Source organism: Podarcis muralis, chromosome 13, assembly GCF_964188315.1.
Source record: "Podarcis muralis chromosome 13, rPodMur119.hap1.1, whole genome shotgun sequence".
Lineage (NCBI taxonomy): Eukaryota > Metazoa > Chordata > Lepidosauria > Squamata > Lacertidae > Podarcis > Podarcis muralis.
Genome location: NC_135667.1, coordinates 38,423,504 through 38,441,751, shown reverse-complemented (window position 1 = coordinate 38,441,751; position 18,248 = coordinate 38,423,504). Strand labels below are relative to the sequence as shown.

At 47.3% G+C, this 18,248-nt stretch overlaps 1 protein-coding gene across 3 annotated transcripts in view; it reads right to left on the bottom strand.

Annotated features, from left to right (window-relative positions):
* Window positions 1-18,248, bottom strand: part of LRRC4B (leucine rich repeat containing 4B) — a 148,423-nt gene that overhangs the window by 61,626 nt on the left and 68,549 nt on the right. The window contains exon 1 of one of the 3 annotated variants that reach the window (XM_028702127.2): window positions 8,780-9,006. The exons of the other annotated variants lie outside the window; for them this stretch is intronic. The gene's annotated coding sequence lies outside the window, so the exon portion shown is untranslated. Of the gene's footprint in view, window positions 1-8,779; window positions 9,007-18,248 lie in introns of those variants that run through there. 3 annotated transcript variants of the gene reach the window in all.

Genomic DNA, 18,248 nt, shown 5'->3' with positions numbered 1-18,248 from the left:
GTTTCTAACCCAAGGTACCACTGTACACGTTTGAAGTGGTACGATACTGCTTTCCATGTACAGTAGTACCTCAGGTTAAGTACTTAATTCATTCCAGAGGTCTGTTCTTAACCTCAAACTGTTCTTAACCTGAAGCACCACTTTAGCTAATGGGGCCTCCTGCTGCTGCTGCGCTGCTGGAGCACGATTTCTGTTCTCATCCTGAAGCAAAGTTCTTAACCTGAAGCACTATTTCTGGGTTAGCAGAGTCTGTAACCTGAAGCGTATGTAACCCGAGGTACCACTGTACGGTATGGATATGTATGGCCTGCGTGTGCTTTCCTACCCTACACACTTTTGGGGAGTGCTTTAATCATTCGCTTGTTAGCTCAGTTGGTAAGAACATGGTGTTGATAACGCCAAGGTTGCAGGTTCAATCCCCGTCTGAGACAGCTGCATATTCCTGCATTGCAGGGGCGATGGTCCTCAGGGAACCTTTCGACTCTTAAAATTCTTCAATTCTCTGATTCCCATAAGGACTTGCACAGCAGAAGGTGCTCAGCGTAATTCTGAGAATTGTCCAAGAGAAACACAAGGCAAAGGATGATCCTTTTCCTATGAAGACCCCCCCACCCACAGTACAAAATGAAGTATCAGTTCCTTCGCCTTGGGGCTGCCTAGAAAAATGCTAAATCATTTATGCTGCAAAAAGGAGGGAAATGCCCCTTTCCCCCCCCCCTCTCTCTCAAATATCCCAAGATCATGAAATGCTTTCATTATTTTTTTACAAAGTCCTTTCAACCCTCCCACAGGTATTTATATAGATATATAAAATAGGTTTAATTATATTCGTCATTCAGAGCAGACATGCTCCCTCCCTCCGCCAAGCCAACTGGATTCTTAATATTGTATTTTAGGCTCCATGCGGCTCCAGGGCTTACCTAGACTACAAGCGTGTATCTATTTATTAGCAAACTCAAATAACGCTTTCACCAAGTCAATGGATGGCTTTTGGGAAAACGTGACAACATTTAACCTCTAATACTCACACAAGTGATTGTAGACTAGGACTGCGTAACGATTGTCGGCTGACCTGCGTGATGATTGTTCACTGTCTCTGATGCCTTAATTGGTGCTAATGTTTTTAAGGCTTGTTATTTTTATCTGCAATGAAGGATCTAAATGTTGCTCAGTTTCTTAAGGTTAGGGCCCACAGCCAATACAAAATAAACTCTGTTGAGTTGAATTAAAACTGTTTTATACCACTATAATATACACTCCAAAGCATCCTGGGATTTCTGATCAGGTATTATCACAGGCTCATAGCTTAGGACTCTCCACGGCTAGCCTTCCCCAGCCTGATGACCTCTTGGACTACAAATCCCATCTTCCTAGCCCATGGGCATACAGGCTGAGGCTGATGGGACTCAGAATCCATCATAATCTGGAGGAATTCAGGTTGGGGACCGTGTTAAAAACTCAGATATATAAGCTAATCACCAAATGGTACCTTAAATCTAGGTTGCTGTCACCACAACAGAATGTCTAGACGCCTTTTTTACAGGGGAGTTTGATTGCTGTTGCTGTCGTTAATTTCATTTCTATACCTCTTTATATTTTAAAGGGGGAAAAATCTCAAAGCAGTTTACTACGAATTAAAACATCCAGTCAAATAATCCAGAATAAAACAAATTCAAGCTTCAGATCCTTCTCTAAGTGACATTTTGCTTTCGCCATATTTACTGTATTTTTCGCTCTATAAGATGCACCAGACCACAAGACGCACCTAGTTTTTGGAGGAGGAAAACAAGAAAAAAAATATTCTGAATCTCAGAAGCCAGAACAGCAAGAAGGATCGCTGCGCAGTGAAATCAGCAATCCCTCTTGCTGTTCTGGCTTCTGGGATAGCTGCGCAGCCTGCATTCGCTCCATAAGACGCACACACATTTCCCCTTACTTTTTAGGAGGGAAAAAGTGAGTCTTATAGAGCAAAAAAATACGGTATTTACCTACTTAATTTATAGAGCTGCCCCACAGCAGAAGTACTCTAGGAAGGCAGTGTGGTGTAGTGGTTAGAGTGGCAGACTAGGACCTGGGAGGTCAGGGTTCAAATCCCTACTGAGCCATGAAGCTCACAGGGTGGCCTTGGAGTCAGTCACAGCCTCTTAGCCTACCTCACAGGGTTATTGTAGGGATTAGCAGGGTTGGGGGGGGGAGCTGTGAACCATGTACGTATTCCTTGGAGAAAAAGATGGGCTGTAAATGCAACAATAAGCTCTTCTGCTTACCTGCTTAAGAAAGCGGGAGGGGCCAGCCAGATGGAGATGTCAGGCACCAATCTGGCATCCAGAGATCCCCACGTGGTCACAATTGGACCCGTGCTAGTCGCAAAATGCGCCTGGCGCCTGGCTAATTTCTAACACTAGTTGGGGAAGTATCAATGCAGCACTTCCCATTCAGAAGAGGCAATATGCTGGGTCAAGCCAAAAGCTCAAGAAGCGGCCTTCTCCTGAGTCAGATGACTGGTCTACACGGACTGATGGTGGCTCTCCAGGGTTTCAGGCAGAAGTCTCCTTCAGCCCTATCTCGGGATGCCGGGAATCAAACCTGGGATCTTCTCCATGCGAAGTAGAAGCTCTAGCACTGAGCTATGGCCTTCCTCTATCTAGGCCACCGTCCCGCCTCCCACAGTATCAAAGCAGATGTTTGCCACTGCTGCTTTTCCCAAGCAGCTACAGTGAAGGGGAAAAGTATTTGATCCCCTGCTAAATTTGCCCGTTTGCCCTCTGACGAAGAAACACACGGCCAAGGCAACAAAGGAGTGGCTCAAGAAGAAGCACATTAAGGTCCTGGAGTGGCCTAGTCAGTCTCCAGACCTTAATCCCATCGAAAATCTGTGAAGGTTCGAGTAGCTACACATCAGCCTCGAAATCTTACTGACTTGGAGAGGATCTGCAAAGAGGAGTGGGACAAAATACCTCCCAAGATGTGTGCAAACCTGGTGGCCACCTACAAGAAACGTCTGACCTCTGTAATTGCCAACAAGGGTTTTGCCACCAAGTCATCTTTTGCAAAGGGATCAAATACTTATTTCGCTCATTATAATGCACATCAACCTCTGACTTTTGTCTTCCGGGTTTCTGGGGGTTTTCCTGTTGTTATTCTGTCTCTCACAGCTACAGTAAACCTACCATTAAAATTATGGACTGGTCATTTCTTCGTCAGAGGGCAAACGGGCAGATTTAGCAGGGGATCAAATACTTTTCCCCCTCACTGTAGTATTGGAGAGCTAGTATTGACCGTAGAAGAGGGATGGGGAATGTGTGGCCCTCCAGGTGTTGCCAGACTACAACTCCCATCCTCCTTTGGCCTTCTCAAGGCTGTAGCTCTCAACCAAAGGTGTAGCAGCAGTGTTCAAAAGCAGCCAGGTGCCAGGCACATTTTGCACCTAGCTATCGGCCAAGATGGTGCCCAACATCTCCACCACCTGGAAGTGCATGCCTGGGGATCATCAGATCTGGACTGTTTTCACACGCCAATACCCCATCCTGTAGAATTCCATCAGTTATATTTTATCTGCACAATCGGATTGAATCTCAAGAACCAAAATGCTTTTTCTGTGCAGCCTGAGCAGGAGCAGTGAACAACGCTGCAGCTAATTCTTGTTGTGTGTCTTCACTTACCCCACCCCACTGCCCGGCTCACAGTTGTGAAGAATAGCCCTATATTATGAATGGTCCGTGTCACCATTAAGAAAAAGAGATAGGAATAGGCCAATATATATGTGGACTGTCCCTGGGTCAAATGACTTTTCTTCTTTAACTTCTCAAAGTTCTTAACCTAGCTCAAGGTTGTCATCTAAACTAGCCAGATCTTTAACTGACAATCCAGTCACAGTCAGTCCATCATTTGAAAAACAAGACTTTAGAGCCATCTTGGCAACAAGACATTCCATTTTGGCAGCTGTAGCCTTGGTTTAAGGAGCCATTTGACACCTGGCTTATATACCTGAGTTTCTAGCACTGTGTAGCAGCTGGGTACCTGAGAAGCGACTTTTCCCTTTTCACCCCTGAGGGCATCAGGATGGATGGTCCTTGAAGACCTCTTTGGATCTTCCTGCTACATTGATAAGGAACTTGTGGCCCTACAGATGTTGACGGAACGCAGCATCCATCAACCCCAGCCGGCAAGTCCAATGGGGAGAGATGATAAGAGCCATAGCCCAACACCATCTGCAGGGAAACAGATTTACCATCCTTTTGGGTTAGGACATGGGCTCCATTCTTTCGAGGAGAGCTTTTGCAGGACTCTACTTTCCCGGAAAGCATGGAGTAAGGTGTTGGGAGTCCCTTTATTTTGCAGCCGCTATATACTTTTCTAAGGGATGCAGGTGGCGCTGTGGGTAAAACCTCAGCGCCTAGGACTTGCCGATCGCATGGTCGGCAGTTCGAATCCCCGCGGCGGGGTGAGCTCCCGTCTTTCGGTCCCAGCTCCTGCCCACCTAGCAGTTCGAAAGCACCCTTAAGTGCAAGTAGATAAATAGGTACCGGTTTATAGCGGGAAGGTAAATGGCGTTTTTCGTGTGCTGCACTGGTGCCGGTTCGCCAGAGCAGCTTCGTCACGCTGGCCACGTGACCCGGAAGTGTCTGAGGACAGCGCTGGCTCCCGGCCTCTAGAGTGAGATGAGCGTGCAACCCTAGAGTCGGACACGACTGGCCCGTACGGGCAGGGGTACCTTTACCTATATACTTTTCTATATCCTGCTAACATGCTGAAAGAGCTTCTAAGCAGTTCAAAAGTTTGCAATCAATTATAAAATCCATACATAATTAAAGCACACAATAAAACAATTCCATCAAGTCATTAAAAGCATCCACAATTAAAACATTTTAAGTATTCCTATTTTTCAGGGGGGGGAAATGATTTACATGGATAACTTGCTCCCCCTGAACCCCTGAATAATTAGAATGAGTGGGTGGTGAAAGCACCCTTAACTCTTCAAAGTTATGTAAGCTTTTATAAAAAAATAATAATAATTCTCATTGTTCAATTTCCCAGCCCCTAAGTGTGGGGGATGGAGGGATGGTAAGTGCATCTAATCTTTTAGCTTGTTGAGTCTTTATGTCTTTCTGTTAGCCCTCCTGGTTGCTGACATTCATTGTTTTGTTTACTGTTGCATTTTATCGCCTATTCTTGTTTTAATATGGTGTTCATACTTTGGGAGCTTTGACCATTGGTCATGCTGGCTGGGGCTGATGGGGGCTGGAGCTCAACAACATCTGCAGCGGCCACAGGTTCCCCATCTCTTGACCTACATATTTCAAACAGCCAACGCGACTAGTAGCCCGAGCCTCCCGATAACTTGCCTAATTGTATTTAAAATCCATCTAAGCTAGCGGCTATCGCTACATCTTCTGGCAACCAATTCTATAAATCAATTACGAGTTGTGTGAAGAAGCGCTTCCTTTGTCTGCTCTCTGCATCTCCTGCCAATCAATTGCGTTGGATGACCCCTGGATGGCTCAGTTGGTTAGAGCACGGAGCAGCTTTGATCCCCGTTTGGGACATCTGCATATTCCTATAATTCTATGACCCCAAATTCTAGTATTATTATGAGAGGTAGGGCCGAGGGCATTTATCTCTATCCTCTTTTTTTCCACGTGGCGACTTATTTTACAAACTTCATCCCTCGCCTGTGAACTACGGTCACAAGACAGCTGCAAATTCAAATGGTTGTTGAGGAGGACAATCCCAGGGAATGGGGCCTAGGACAGAGCGCATCATGCTCACACATTGCTATGGTAAAGCAGGTCACAGTCCAGATAGGATACGACCGGGCAACCTCTTGTTCCACCACTCTGCGCAGGAAATATGTGTGATAAATAAACCAGTTCTGCTCCAGCTCCGGAGTTACTCTGGCCTGGCGTTCATGCCCGAATACACCCCTTGTCGCTTTTATCAAGGACTGGGTGTTGTAACCTGAGTTCCATTCCTTGACCACTGATACCTCCATCCAAGGGTGACCAGAGAGGAGTTTCCTCCAGCTCTTTTCAACATAGGAAGTTCCGACTATTTGTCCACCTGAAGCCTGTATTATCCACTCTGGCTGGCAGCAGAACTCTCCAGCTGAACTGTTCCCCACAACTGCTCCCTGACCTTTTGTAGCTGGAGTCTGAGCCCAGGGAATTCTCCACTAGACTACCCTTTGAAGACAGATATGGGACCCAATGTTGAAGGTGTGTGTGTGTGTGATGGCCTGGGACTCGGAACCAGAGGAGTCTCAGTCTGCATCCTTTGCCTCAGGCATCATCTGAACCAAGTGTGGGCCTGGTCCTGAAGAGTCCCAGTCTGCACAGGTTCCCCTGCAACAAACACCAGCCGAGTCAGGGACCTGAGCCTGCCCTGGCTCCAGATGTGGGGATTACCTCGTTGCCTTCAGCTGGGCCATCACTTACAGCTGCTCCACTACCGGTTTGGTCAGGGGAGGCTGAGGCGGCCCCTGGGTCTAGTAACCCACCGACGTCTCCCAAGCTGCAGAGACTAAGGTCTGAGAGAAGGAGAGACCTGAGTACTCGCAGGAGGAGCGCTCGCCTTCGGGCGAAACAGGGAGGTGAGTTGCCGGGGGATCAGGCCTGACAAAAATAAAAGGCTGTTGGACCCTGCCCCAGGTTGTGGGAGCAACATTGCTGTATGCTCGATCCTGCCTGAGATCCTGTACCTGTCCTTGCCTGGTTTCCTGCCTTGTGTCCTGCCTCGGCCCTGTTGGACTGACTCCTAGCAGAACCTCCGGATTCTGGTCCGGTCCTGGGCCGTGTTTCACGGGTTACCCCCGGGCCCAGCACAGTGTGTGTATACAAGAGAGGTCAAAAACTGAAGGCATGGCAAAGGGCCCCAAAGGCAGAATAAGCTGAGAGTATCATAAAACCATAGAGTTGGAAAAGACCCTGAGAATCATCTAATCCAACCCCCTGAAATGCAGGAATATGCAGATGTCCCAGATGGGGATCGAACCTGCAGCCTTGGCGTTATCAGCACAACGCTCTAACCAGCTGAGCTACCCGGGCGAATAGCTTTGTAAAAGTTACTTGCCCTGTAGTCACCAGTCTGCTGCAGGCTGTCAGAAGAAGGGCAGAGAGCGCCATCGTTATCACAGCAGCCTGATGTGTTTCTGTGGTGGGTGCAGATTCTCTTCTCTTGCAGCTGGCTTTTGGCTTCCAGGCCGAGGTGGGACACAGCAATCTGCCCCTCCTCCACCTGCCTGCCTGCTTGCTCACTTGCCTGCATGCAAGTCCTTGTCCCCTACAGAGACCAAGCAAGTGCTTATTTACAAGGCTGAGATCAGAGACTGGGAAAGAGGGAGAACTGGGAGGTGTGATGCAAAGATGGTCTGGGGAAATGGACAGGGAAATTGGGATGGTCCCTCATGTCCCTTGTTACTGTTGCTACTAATCATAGAATTGTAGAGTCAGAAGGCACCCCAGGGGTCATCTAGTCCAACCCCCTGCAGTGCAGGAATAATAATAACAATTTGTACCCTACCTTTCCTCCGAAGGAGCTCAAGGTGGCGTACACAGTTCCCCACTTTCACACAGCAAGTTTCATGGCCAAGTAGGGATTCGAACTCTGGACTCCCAGGCACTAGGCCAGCACTCTAGCCACTACACCACTGGCTCCCCATAGAGTCAGGAGAGGCCCAAAGGCCACTTAGAGCAACGCCCACCCACCAGGCAACAGAACCATCCATTCACCAGTCAAAACCAGACCACAATGGACAAACAGAAAGGATTTGCACTGCAGAGGATGGGGAGCAGGAGACACAGAATCATGGAATTGCAGAGTTGGAAGGGGCCTCAAGAGGCATCTAGTCCAATCCCCCGCAATGCAGGAATCCCCGGGTGGGCTCGAACCACCAAACTTCTGGTTAACAGCAAGATACACTGGCCCATTGTGCCACTGGGCTGTACATCTCATCAAGGTAACTCACGCCACACTACATTTTCTTAGTGCTCAGTTTGCCACGCCATCTGATCATTTCAATGCATGCAATATATCACTCTAGTAAGCAAGCCAAGCCATATTCACAATGCCTTCCACTCCATCCTGTGTCACAAGTCAGTGGGATGGGAAAACGAGTGGGGGGCGGGCAGGGAGAGGCAGGATTCCTTTCGAAGCCCATAGGTCTCCATTCTGCCAGGACCAGAATAGCAACCCAACTGAACCACTGAATTTCACTGATGGAAATGTTTCCGAGGAGTGGGTTGGTTAGATGCAAAAGAGGGCAGAAGGCGGAGGAGGACCACAGGGTCTAGACCCCCCCCCCTTTAAGGATTTGGAGGAAGCAGGGTGAAGGAAGCAGAGGGGACTGAGAGGTAAGTAGGCCCAATGTGTGTGGAGGGGAGAGGGGCTTGGCCGACTGGGGAGAGGGCATAATAAGGTGGGACGTGAGAGGGTTGGAGGGGAGGGGGAGCTGCAGATATCCACCAGTGTAGGGTTGGGGGTTCAAGGGGGTGCGCTGGGGAAAGGATGCATGAGGAAGAAGCAAGTAATATACTCTGAACCGTGGTGTGTGTGTGTGTGTGTGTGTGCGCGCGCGCGCGCGCGCGCGCAATGCTTGGATGGCGATGGAGGAGGCAAGGGGCGAAGGAGGTGAGCCGAGAAGCGAGCCTCGCTGGTTCTGCTGCATCCTCTCCATCCCTGGTCCATCCATTCCTGCATCCCTGGTACCCAACTCTCTCTTCTCTCTCTCTCCCCCCCCCCCCGCCTCTTCCACCCGCGCCGCATCCCCATGGCAACCGCTCACCATCTCCTCCCTTCGCCTTTCCTCCTTCGCCACGGCTGTCGCGCGCTCTCCACCGCCACCCCCCCGCTCCGTCTCTTTCGCCGCGGCAGTGCAAAGGGGGAGGCGGGCGGGGGGAGGAATCCGCCTTCGCCCCCTCGACGAGCGGAGCCGAGAGAAAGGGGAAGGGACTCGGCATGCAGGAGCTGCCGCGGATGGATGGATGGATGGAGGCGGGGAGGGAAGGAAGAAGGGAGGGAGGGAGGGGGGCAGAGGCGGAAGCACGGCGCATCCTCCCAGCGGCAGCGCGGCCAGGGGAGGGGAGATGGGGATGAAGGGAGGGTGGGCTTCTCTATCCTTCTCCTTCCCCCAAGCCTTTCCGCCGCCTCCCTTTCTCTCCTCCAATTCTCCTTCCGCCTTCCCTCCTTCCTCTCCCCCTTGTATGGCTCCCTTCAGCTTTTCATCCCTCTCCCCCCCCCCACACACACACACTCGCCACCTCTATCCTTTCCTTCCTGCCCCTTCTCCAGTTCTTCTTTCTCCTCGCCCACCCCCTCCATCCGTAAAAAATCTGCAAGCCCTACAACCGCCACCCCCCCCCCCCGCCGCACTCCTTCCGAAAATGGGCATCCTTATCTCCCTCTCTCCCCAACCCCACGAATATCCCAGACGGGGAAAACCCTGCAGAAAGCAATTTGCATGTGCGATAATATTCTGGATGCAGGTTTCAGAATTGCCCGGTGCTTACTTGGCAGAGGGACTGAGCTAGGGCCCATGGACCCTCTCCTCCAGCTTCCTGCAGCATGGTATATATATGCCTTAAAACCACCCAGGTAACTTCTGGGCCTTCATATTTTACATCTCTTCTATGCACATATGTACATTGCTCTGTGCACCTCCCATTCTGCCTGCCAACCAAAAACCTGCCCCTTCCACAAGGATGCACCTCAATCAGGGGCGTACCTAGGACTTGGATAAATTGGCCCCTGGCAAGGGTGCAAGCCCAGGGTGGGGCACAAAAATCTCGCCTCTCCACTCTGTCTCGAGTGACCAGGAGCCCACCCACCTGCTCTCCTGGCTAAGAGCTCAAAGGACCCTTGGTACGCCTCTGAACCTCACCTGCCCTGCCAGATGTCCACATTCACTTCAAATACAGTGGTACCTTCAGGTTACAGACACTTCAGGTTACAGACTCCGCTAACCCAAAAATAGTTCCTCGGGTTAAGAACTTTGCTTCAGGATGAGAACAGAAATTGCGCGGTGGCAGCACGACGGCAGCAGGAGGCCCCATTAGCTAAAGTGGTACCTCAGTTTCAGGTTAAGAATGGACCTCCAGAACGAATTAAGTTCTTAACCCGAGGTACCACTGTAATATTATTATTATTATTATTACCCTGCCCATCTGGCTGGGTTTCCCCAGCCACTTTGGGCAGCTCCCAAAGGGATATTAAAAGCACAATAAAACATCAAACATTCCAACTTCCCAATACAGAGCTGCTTTCAGATGTCTCCTAAAAGTCAGATAGTAGTTTATTTCCTTGACATCTGATGGGAGGGCGTTCCACAGGTGGGAGCCACTACCAAGAAGGCCCTCTGCGTGGTTCCCTGTAACCTCGCTTCTCGCAGTGAGGGAACCGCCAGAAGGCCCTCGGCGCTGGACCTCAGTGTCTGGGCTAAATGATGGAGATGGAGACGCTCCTTCAGGTACACTGCCCTACCCTCCTATTCCCCCCACTCCCATACAGGAGTGCCACAGAGGTCCGGCCCATTGCCCCTTGAGCCACCTCCTTATTCCCAGTTGATCTCTCACCCCCCCACCATCGTCCTCCTTCACTGCTCTTCTCCCCAGTCATCCTTTCTACCCCCCCCTCCTCCTCCCCCATTTGTCACACCTATTTTTCCTTCATTCTCTGGTCACCTGCCAGAAGAGCAGCTGTTTTAGTCTGTTTTAGCAAATATAACAAAGAGTTCTGGCTGCGAAAGCTAAGAAACCGATATATCTATTGCAGCTTGAGTTTCTGAAGACAAAAGCCTAGTTTGTCGGATGCACAACATACCGACTATGTATCTGGCCACCTGATGTCACGAAATGTCTTATCCTCCACCCAAGCAAGTAAAGAATACCAGCTCACTCTTTAACCAACATCCAAAAATTAATTCATATTTGATATCTGTTGAATTTGTATTTAACAGGCTTGTATTCTGATGCATTTTTTCTAACTTCGTAAGATCTTTCAGCGAAGGTAACAAAATAATTTGAGTTAATTTGGGCACGCAAGATCACACTCTTAGCCCACATGAATTAATCCAGAATAATCGCCACCCCGTGTGGTTCTCTTCTTGCAAAAATTACATCCACTCAGTCACATGAAACGAGTTAACACTCAGGGGAAGAGCGTCACCCCATGTTTCTTTAACCGCAAATTATGTTGACAAAGGGGTGGTTTAAATCCACATTTGGAGACGGGGAAATTACAGTGAGTGTCTGGAAATCATACCACATTCACACACACACACACACACACACACACGAGAGAGAGAGAGAGAGAGAGAGAGAGAGACAGAGAGAGAGAGAGAGAGAGAGAGAGAGAGAGCGCCTTGCTGTTCTTGGTGAAACGTTTCTCTTAGAACCTAGCAAAACATGTGTCTTTAAAAAAAAAATTGTCCCCAGAAATGAAAATTTTAAAATCCAGTGCTCTATCTCTCCAATATATTTCTACAGATGCAGGGTCTCCCACTTTAGGGTTCTCGCTCTCACTTCAGGGCAAATCGATTTTACAAACTTACACTGGTCTCCAACACATTTAACTGGCTTTCCCTCAAAGGTTCCTGGAAACCAGAATTTAGTGGAGAAACTGATAACTCAATAATCAGAGGAGAGGAGATAGAACGGCTGTCAAGTCACCTGTAGAATAGATTTGCAGAAGGGGGACTTGCTACAAAACATTGCAGCCTGGAATGCTCCTGCCGAGAGTGCCAGCCAGCCATGCTTTCCCCCCCCCCCCCGCCCCAATTCCATTCCTCCTCACCACCAATTTTTTCTTCCATCCCTCCCAACACTCAGTCAGCATTCTGTGCCCACTGAGCTCACTCAGTCCCTCACTGGGATGCTCTGGGGTTTGTTTTTAACCTCTGCAGGTTATGTGGAGCGTAGTGGTGAATCAAGAAAACTGCTACCATATTTGCAAAGCTAAGCAGGGTCTGGTGTGGTTTCTAATTGGATGGGAGACCACTGCATTGCAGGGGGTTGGACTAGATGACCCTTGGGAAGCTGTCCTACAATTCTGTGATTCTATTCTATAAAACTGGGGGTTCCCCCACCAAGCCTGCTGATACCTCCCCTTTGGTGCATAGGTGGCGCCATTTTGGTAGCAGTAGGCTTGCCGTATGTCAGAAAAATTCCCGATACGCCCTGACTTTCAGGTATGAAAATGGTGCCAGGGTCACGATGGAGTCACAATGCCCCTGTGACTCTGGACAAATAGAAGCAACAGAGCATGTGTTTCTCCAATGTCTTTATTAGAGAGACATTCGAACTAGCCTCATCTTACCATGAATGTAGAATGTATTTCAATTAATTGATTATGATTTTATGTAAACTGTGTTATTTTTACCGTTGGTAGCCGCTCTGAGCCAGGCTTAGGCTGGGGAAGGTGGGATATAAATAAAAAATTATTATTATTATTATTATTATTATTATTATTATTATTATTATTATTACTGTGTAAGTACCCAGGGCACACAGGACAATTCTATACCTCCCTGCTGCTTTCAGATACCAACCCTGCTACTACATGCAACGTTGCCAGATTCTGCACAGCAGCGCTCAAAATCTGTCGGATGATGACCTGTGCCACAAACAAGATATAATGAGCACTCGTATTGGTGTGCTCTGTAAGCTGATAGCTACAGTCTTATATATACTAACTTTTTACGAACGTTCACTCTTGTCTAATGTTCCTAACCCTTCTTTTAGACTCACTTAGCTTCTTTTATATAGATAGATGATGACGGATAGATAGATAGATAGATAGATAGATAGATAGATGATAGAGGTAGAGAGATTTTCCATTTTTAACATTCACATAACATCTTATTCCTTTTTACATAACTTTTAGCTCCGCAGAGCCACTCGACTTCCCTCCATCTCGTCATCTGGTTTTCACATGCTTACGTCGTATTTCTGCACATTTATATCATCACAATTCTACATTTATTCCAATATATTTTTAAACTTTAATCAAATGTAAAAAAATTCTTCTAATAAACCTTGCAAGATTTATTGCAGTCCTGCTAGTGTTTTTATATGTTTACAATAATTGTCTATATATTGAATGAATTTACTCCAATCTCTCTGGAACGTTTGGCCGCTCTGGTTTCAGATTTCCCCCATCAGCTTTGCTAATTCTGCATAGTCCATCATCTTCGTCTGCCATTCTTCTAGACTCGCTTAGCTTCTTTAGGATTCTTATAAACTTTTACATATACTTTCTGTTTTAACTCCTTTTAGGATTCTTATAGACTTTTGCATATACTTTCTGTTTTAACTCCTTTTAGTTTTTAGAACTTTTTTTAAAAAAGATTTTAAATAATTGTACCCCTCCTTCCTTATGCTGATCTACGACCATAATAAAGATTTGGTGGTGGTGCCCACGGAGGGATTTTGCGGAAGCGGCAAAATGTCAGGGGAAAACCCGGATGTATGGCAACACTATGGAAAAAGCAGCAGAGACAGCTCCAAAGGCTTAAAATTACTATTTTGGGGGAGGTTTCCCAAACAACTTGGGTTTGTTCCCAAAGAAAGCTCAACAATTTTGGTGAGTTTCTTTTTTAAAAAAATTACTTTTTGAAATATGGCAACCCTAGGCAGCAGTGTGGAAGCCATTTTGGTATGTCTGCTCTTGAGCAGTTGCAAATAACATCTGAAGGAAGCAAAACAAACCAAGCAACCCCCCCCCTCCCAAAAAAAAGAAAACCATGGAAGGAAATGAACCACATTAATTAATTCTTTCTCCCACCCATCCACATAATTTGCTTCCTTCAGATATGTGTGGCGGGGGCGAGGAGAGAGATGCTTGCGTGTTGCCCCAGGTGGACAGGAAATATTTCTTCTGAGTCCCTAAGCTGCATGATTTGGGGAGGGTCTGGCCAGCTGCCTCTCCTGTACAAAGTGAGCAGGTTGGGATTTTGGATGGGCGCATGAACACAGGTACAGTGGTACCTCGGGTTAAGTACTTAATTCGTTCCGGAGGTCTGTTCTTAACCTGAAACTGTTCTTAACCTGAAGCACCACTTTAGCTAATAGGGCCTTCCGCTGCTGCCGCACCACCGGAGCACAATTTCTGTTCTCATCCTGAAGCAAAGTTCTTAACCTGAAGCACTATTTCTGGGTTAACAGAGTCTGTAACCTGAACCGGATGTAACCCGAGGTACCACTGTATTTAGTATACTGTTAATTTAATATGGCTTTTGAAATGTTTCATATTAATGTCACTGTATTGATTCCTATTTGGCGCATGGTTCTGAGATGCTTTGGAATGCAAAGCAATGAGGGGGCACTTTCTAAATAAATAAATGTCAGTGGCCCCCGGCTAAAGTTTCCTCCATCGGCGAGGCATGGCAGGCTTACCTGGCTGGTGAGGCAATGCTTCAACTCTGCACTGGGCACCTGCATCCAAGCCACCTTTTCAGTTTTCCACAATGCCTCGGAGAAATGTTATGCAAGGGGCATTGTGTGGAACAACAATAATATAAAAAGTAGCTAGAGCCGGCTGCCTGGTGCTGCTCAGAGTGCTGGGTCAGGAAAATGGGGGGGGGGTTTGCTGCATCAGCAGGGGGGGGGGGCGCCTGCCAGGTGGTTGGGGCCGTGGCAGTTCATTGCCCAAGGCTGCTAGGTGCTGGCACCAGGGTCTGGGAGCTGCCACGTTGCAAGAGCTGCCATGCTGCTACTGACAAGGTGTGAATATATATCCCCATGGTTTAAAGATCTATTGACCCCAAACACAGCTGGTGATTTAGTCTGCCCAACCAATGCTTACCAGCGTGCATCAATCTTATTAACACTGTATGAGTGCGGTCCTCTAGTTTTCAGGTTGGATTTCACAACCATCAAAACTTTCCGGAGCCAAACCTATCTCTACCCTGGTAACAGCTCTAAAGAGAAACTACGTTGATTGGCTGAAGGACTTGTGACCTGTGGCCATGTGACTTTGCTGTGAGGGGAAGAAAAACCATTATCAGCTGCCTGAATTATGTGGTTAATACCTCTTTGCAGACAGAGCAGAACCATAGCTGTCAATGTTTCCCTTTTTTTTAAGGGAAATTCCCTTATTCCGAATAGGATTCCTCGCAAGAAAAAGGGAAAGTTGACAGCTATGAGCAGAACAAGAGCCAAACACAGGAAGAAGCGAGGCCACCAGCTGTTGCCAAGGTGGTGCCCTTGAGATGTTTTGGACCACAGCTAAGGCTAGTCCTCCAATGGCAGAGGCTGCTCTCGCCAATTTTCACGACAGCCGACCTCATGGTGTCGGCGGGAAAGGAATGTTCAACACCCAGAAAAATGACACAGGAGATAATGATGCAAAGATGTCTAGCTAGCGACTCTCCACTGGGAACTGATGATGGACAGCAAAGAAGAGAGGGCTGGAAAGAGGTTAATCATCTGAGGTTAAAACCTTCCACTAATTTGTCTATCACTTCCCGTTCCCAAGCCATATAATTTCCTTCTTTGCTAGGATTAAACAAAATATGAGGAAGGGGGAGAGGATAAGGGGCGGGAAGCATTTCTATAATAAATAAAAGCACCCACGTACTTAATTTCTACCCTGTGGGTATTTAGGTCCTCCTAGACTGATTACGGTGTGGCGGGTGGGTGTCTTGCAACATGTCATTGATGCAGTAATAGTACATTTGTGGTGGATTTATCCTGGATCATCCACACATCATTCTGTTTTAGTAATTGCCCTGTGATGCTTCCCCAACGTTACTGCCTCACTGGCGGGGCACAACCAACGCAAAACAACAGCAACAAACATTTGTGGTATGAAAACTTGCAGGATTTCAGGAGGAACTTAAAGGACATGCACTGAACGACAACAAAGCACTTTTGTTGTTGTTTAGTCGTGTAGTTGTGTCCGACTCTTCGTGACCCCATGGACCAGAGCACGCCAGGCACTTCTGTCTTCCACTGCCTCCCGCTGTTTGGTCAGACTCATGTTTGTAGCTTCGAGAACACTGTCCAACCATCTCGTCCTCTGTCATCCCCTTCTCCTTGTGCCCTCAATTTTTCGCAACATCAGGGTCTTTTCCAGGGAGTCTTCTTTTCTCATGAGGTGGCCAAAGTATTGGAGCCTCAGCTTCAGGATCTGTCCTTCCAGTGAGCACTCTGGGCTGATTTCCTTCAGAATGGATAGGTTTGATCTTCTTGCAGTCCATGGGACTCTCAAGAGTCTCCTCCAGCACCATAATTGAAAAGCATCAATTCTTCGGCAATCAGCCTTCTTTATGGTCCAGCTCTCACTTCCATACATCACTACTGGGAACAAAGTGAACAAAGCACTACGTCCACTCAAAATTTTTCTGCAAGCGCAGGAGCACCAACTGGGTCCCAAGACCATGGGTGCCTGGGGCTGTGAGTGCCATTGCAGCATGGACCGAAATTTGTGGGTTCCCAGCCCAGTGGGGTATTTTGTGGGTGATTGGGCCCCCAGGGCCCCGGGGAGTTGGCACCTATGTGCAGGTGCGAATAGTAATCACAGAGAGATGGCGTATAACAGCCGCAATATCATCATGGGCATCTATCCTCATGAATGCACATTGAAAAGGAGGGAAATGATATACAACGAATTGAAGAAAATGTTCCATTTAACATTTGTTTAAAAAAACCCGAGGTATTTTTGTTGGGGATTGTAGGGAAAGACCTGCCAAAAAAGTTGAAAAACATCTTCATGTATGCGACAACGGCTGCAAGAGTTCTGGTAGCACAAGGATGGAAGACTGAAGAAACCCCAACTAAAGAATCATGGCAAGAAAAACTGATGGACTATGCAGAACTGGCAAAACTGACATACAAGCTACGGGACAAGGATAACTGTGACTTTAAGGATGAATGGGAACCCTTTACAAAGTATCTGAAGACGCAACAAAGCAAACTGGACTCCTTGGCAGGTTTTGAATAAACATTCACAAACTTTTTATTGATAATAATCAGCTAAATAGTTTGAGGATTTATACAGCTTTGTAACATGCAGAAAACAGCATTCTTAGAGAAACCAAAGACTGGAACTGAGGGAAGTCGGGGGGTGGGGGGGTTGTGTGGGAGGGGGGGAGGGAGGAAAAATGGGGGAGGGGAAACAAGGACGATATGTTTTTAGATAATATGTCTTGTTATAATTTTGAATAAAAAAAATTTAAAAAAAGAAAAGAAAAGGAGGGTTTTATATTGCTCGCTGACAGGGCTGTTAACACAGGCCTGCAGCAGGGAGGTCCGTCCCCCCCCCTAAACAAAGTGAAGACAGGGAAGAGCAGGATGGGGGTTGCATTATGCACACTGCGCCGTTAATTCACAGCACCGGCACACACCGCAAAGGTATGGCCCTACTACAAACCACAAACGCCATTCTCCCGGCCATTTGTTGCTGCCCTCAGGTTAATGGTTAGTGTCTGAATCAAGCATGACCACTTGGCCTCTCCCCAAGGTGATGTGAGACCAGGCAACCTCTTACACCTGGAATGAGAGCAAGAGAAGCTGGTGAAAGGGAAAATGCAATGCTCTGGGCTTTATTTGTTTGTTCTGGTACCCATTATGGGGAACTCCTTCCCTTAGGAGACTCAATAGGTTGCCTCCCTCCCAGTTTTTATAAAAGCAGCTTTCATCCCACAGGACATCTGAAGGTGGTTAAAAGCAATTGTTGGGTTTTCATCTGGTTGTTCTTAAGGCTGCCTAATATTATTACGATTTTGACCTTGTCTGCTATCTGGTGCTATTTTTGTGTTTTGTTGCCTCTGTCGCTTGCATCACGGAGCCGGTTTTAATCTTGCATGTATTTTATAACTGAACGGTGAACTACCTTGGGATATCCTTATGGGGGAGGAAAGATGATCCATGGATTTAATTAATAAACATATGAATAATAAAGGAGTGCATCTTTAATTGATATGAAATGGGGCCTGAGGCCAAATTGCACCTCGCGTGCGCAGAGTGTGGCTTTTGTGCAGACAAGTGTGGCTTGTGACAATGGGACAAATGAAAATAATTACTAAGCTACCATAGGGTGCAAAGAGGATTGGCCAGTGAATTGCCAGCCTGTTCCGTGACTGTGGTTAAATATTGCCAAACATTACATGAAGCTAAGAATGCCATTGGGAATGTCCAGATAATTGTATCCTCTTCTTATTGATTTATTTAATTTAACAGGATTTATTCATCAACAAAACCTATAGGAAGATTACATAAAATATTAAAGATACATTAAAATTGCCCATAAAATCTGAC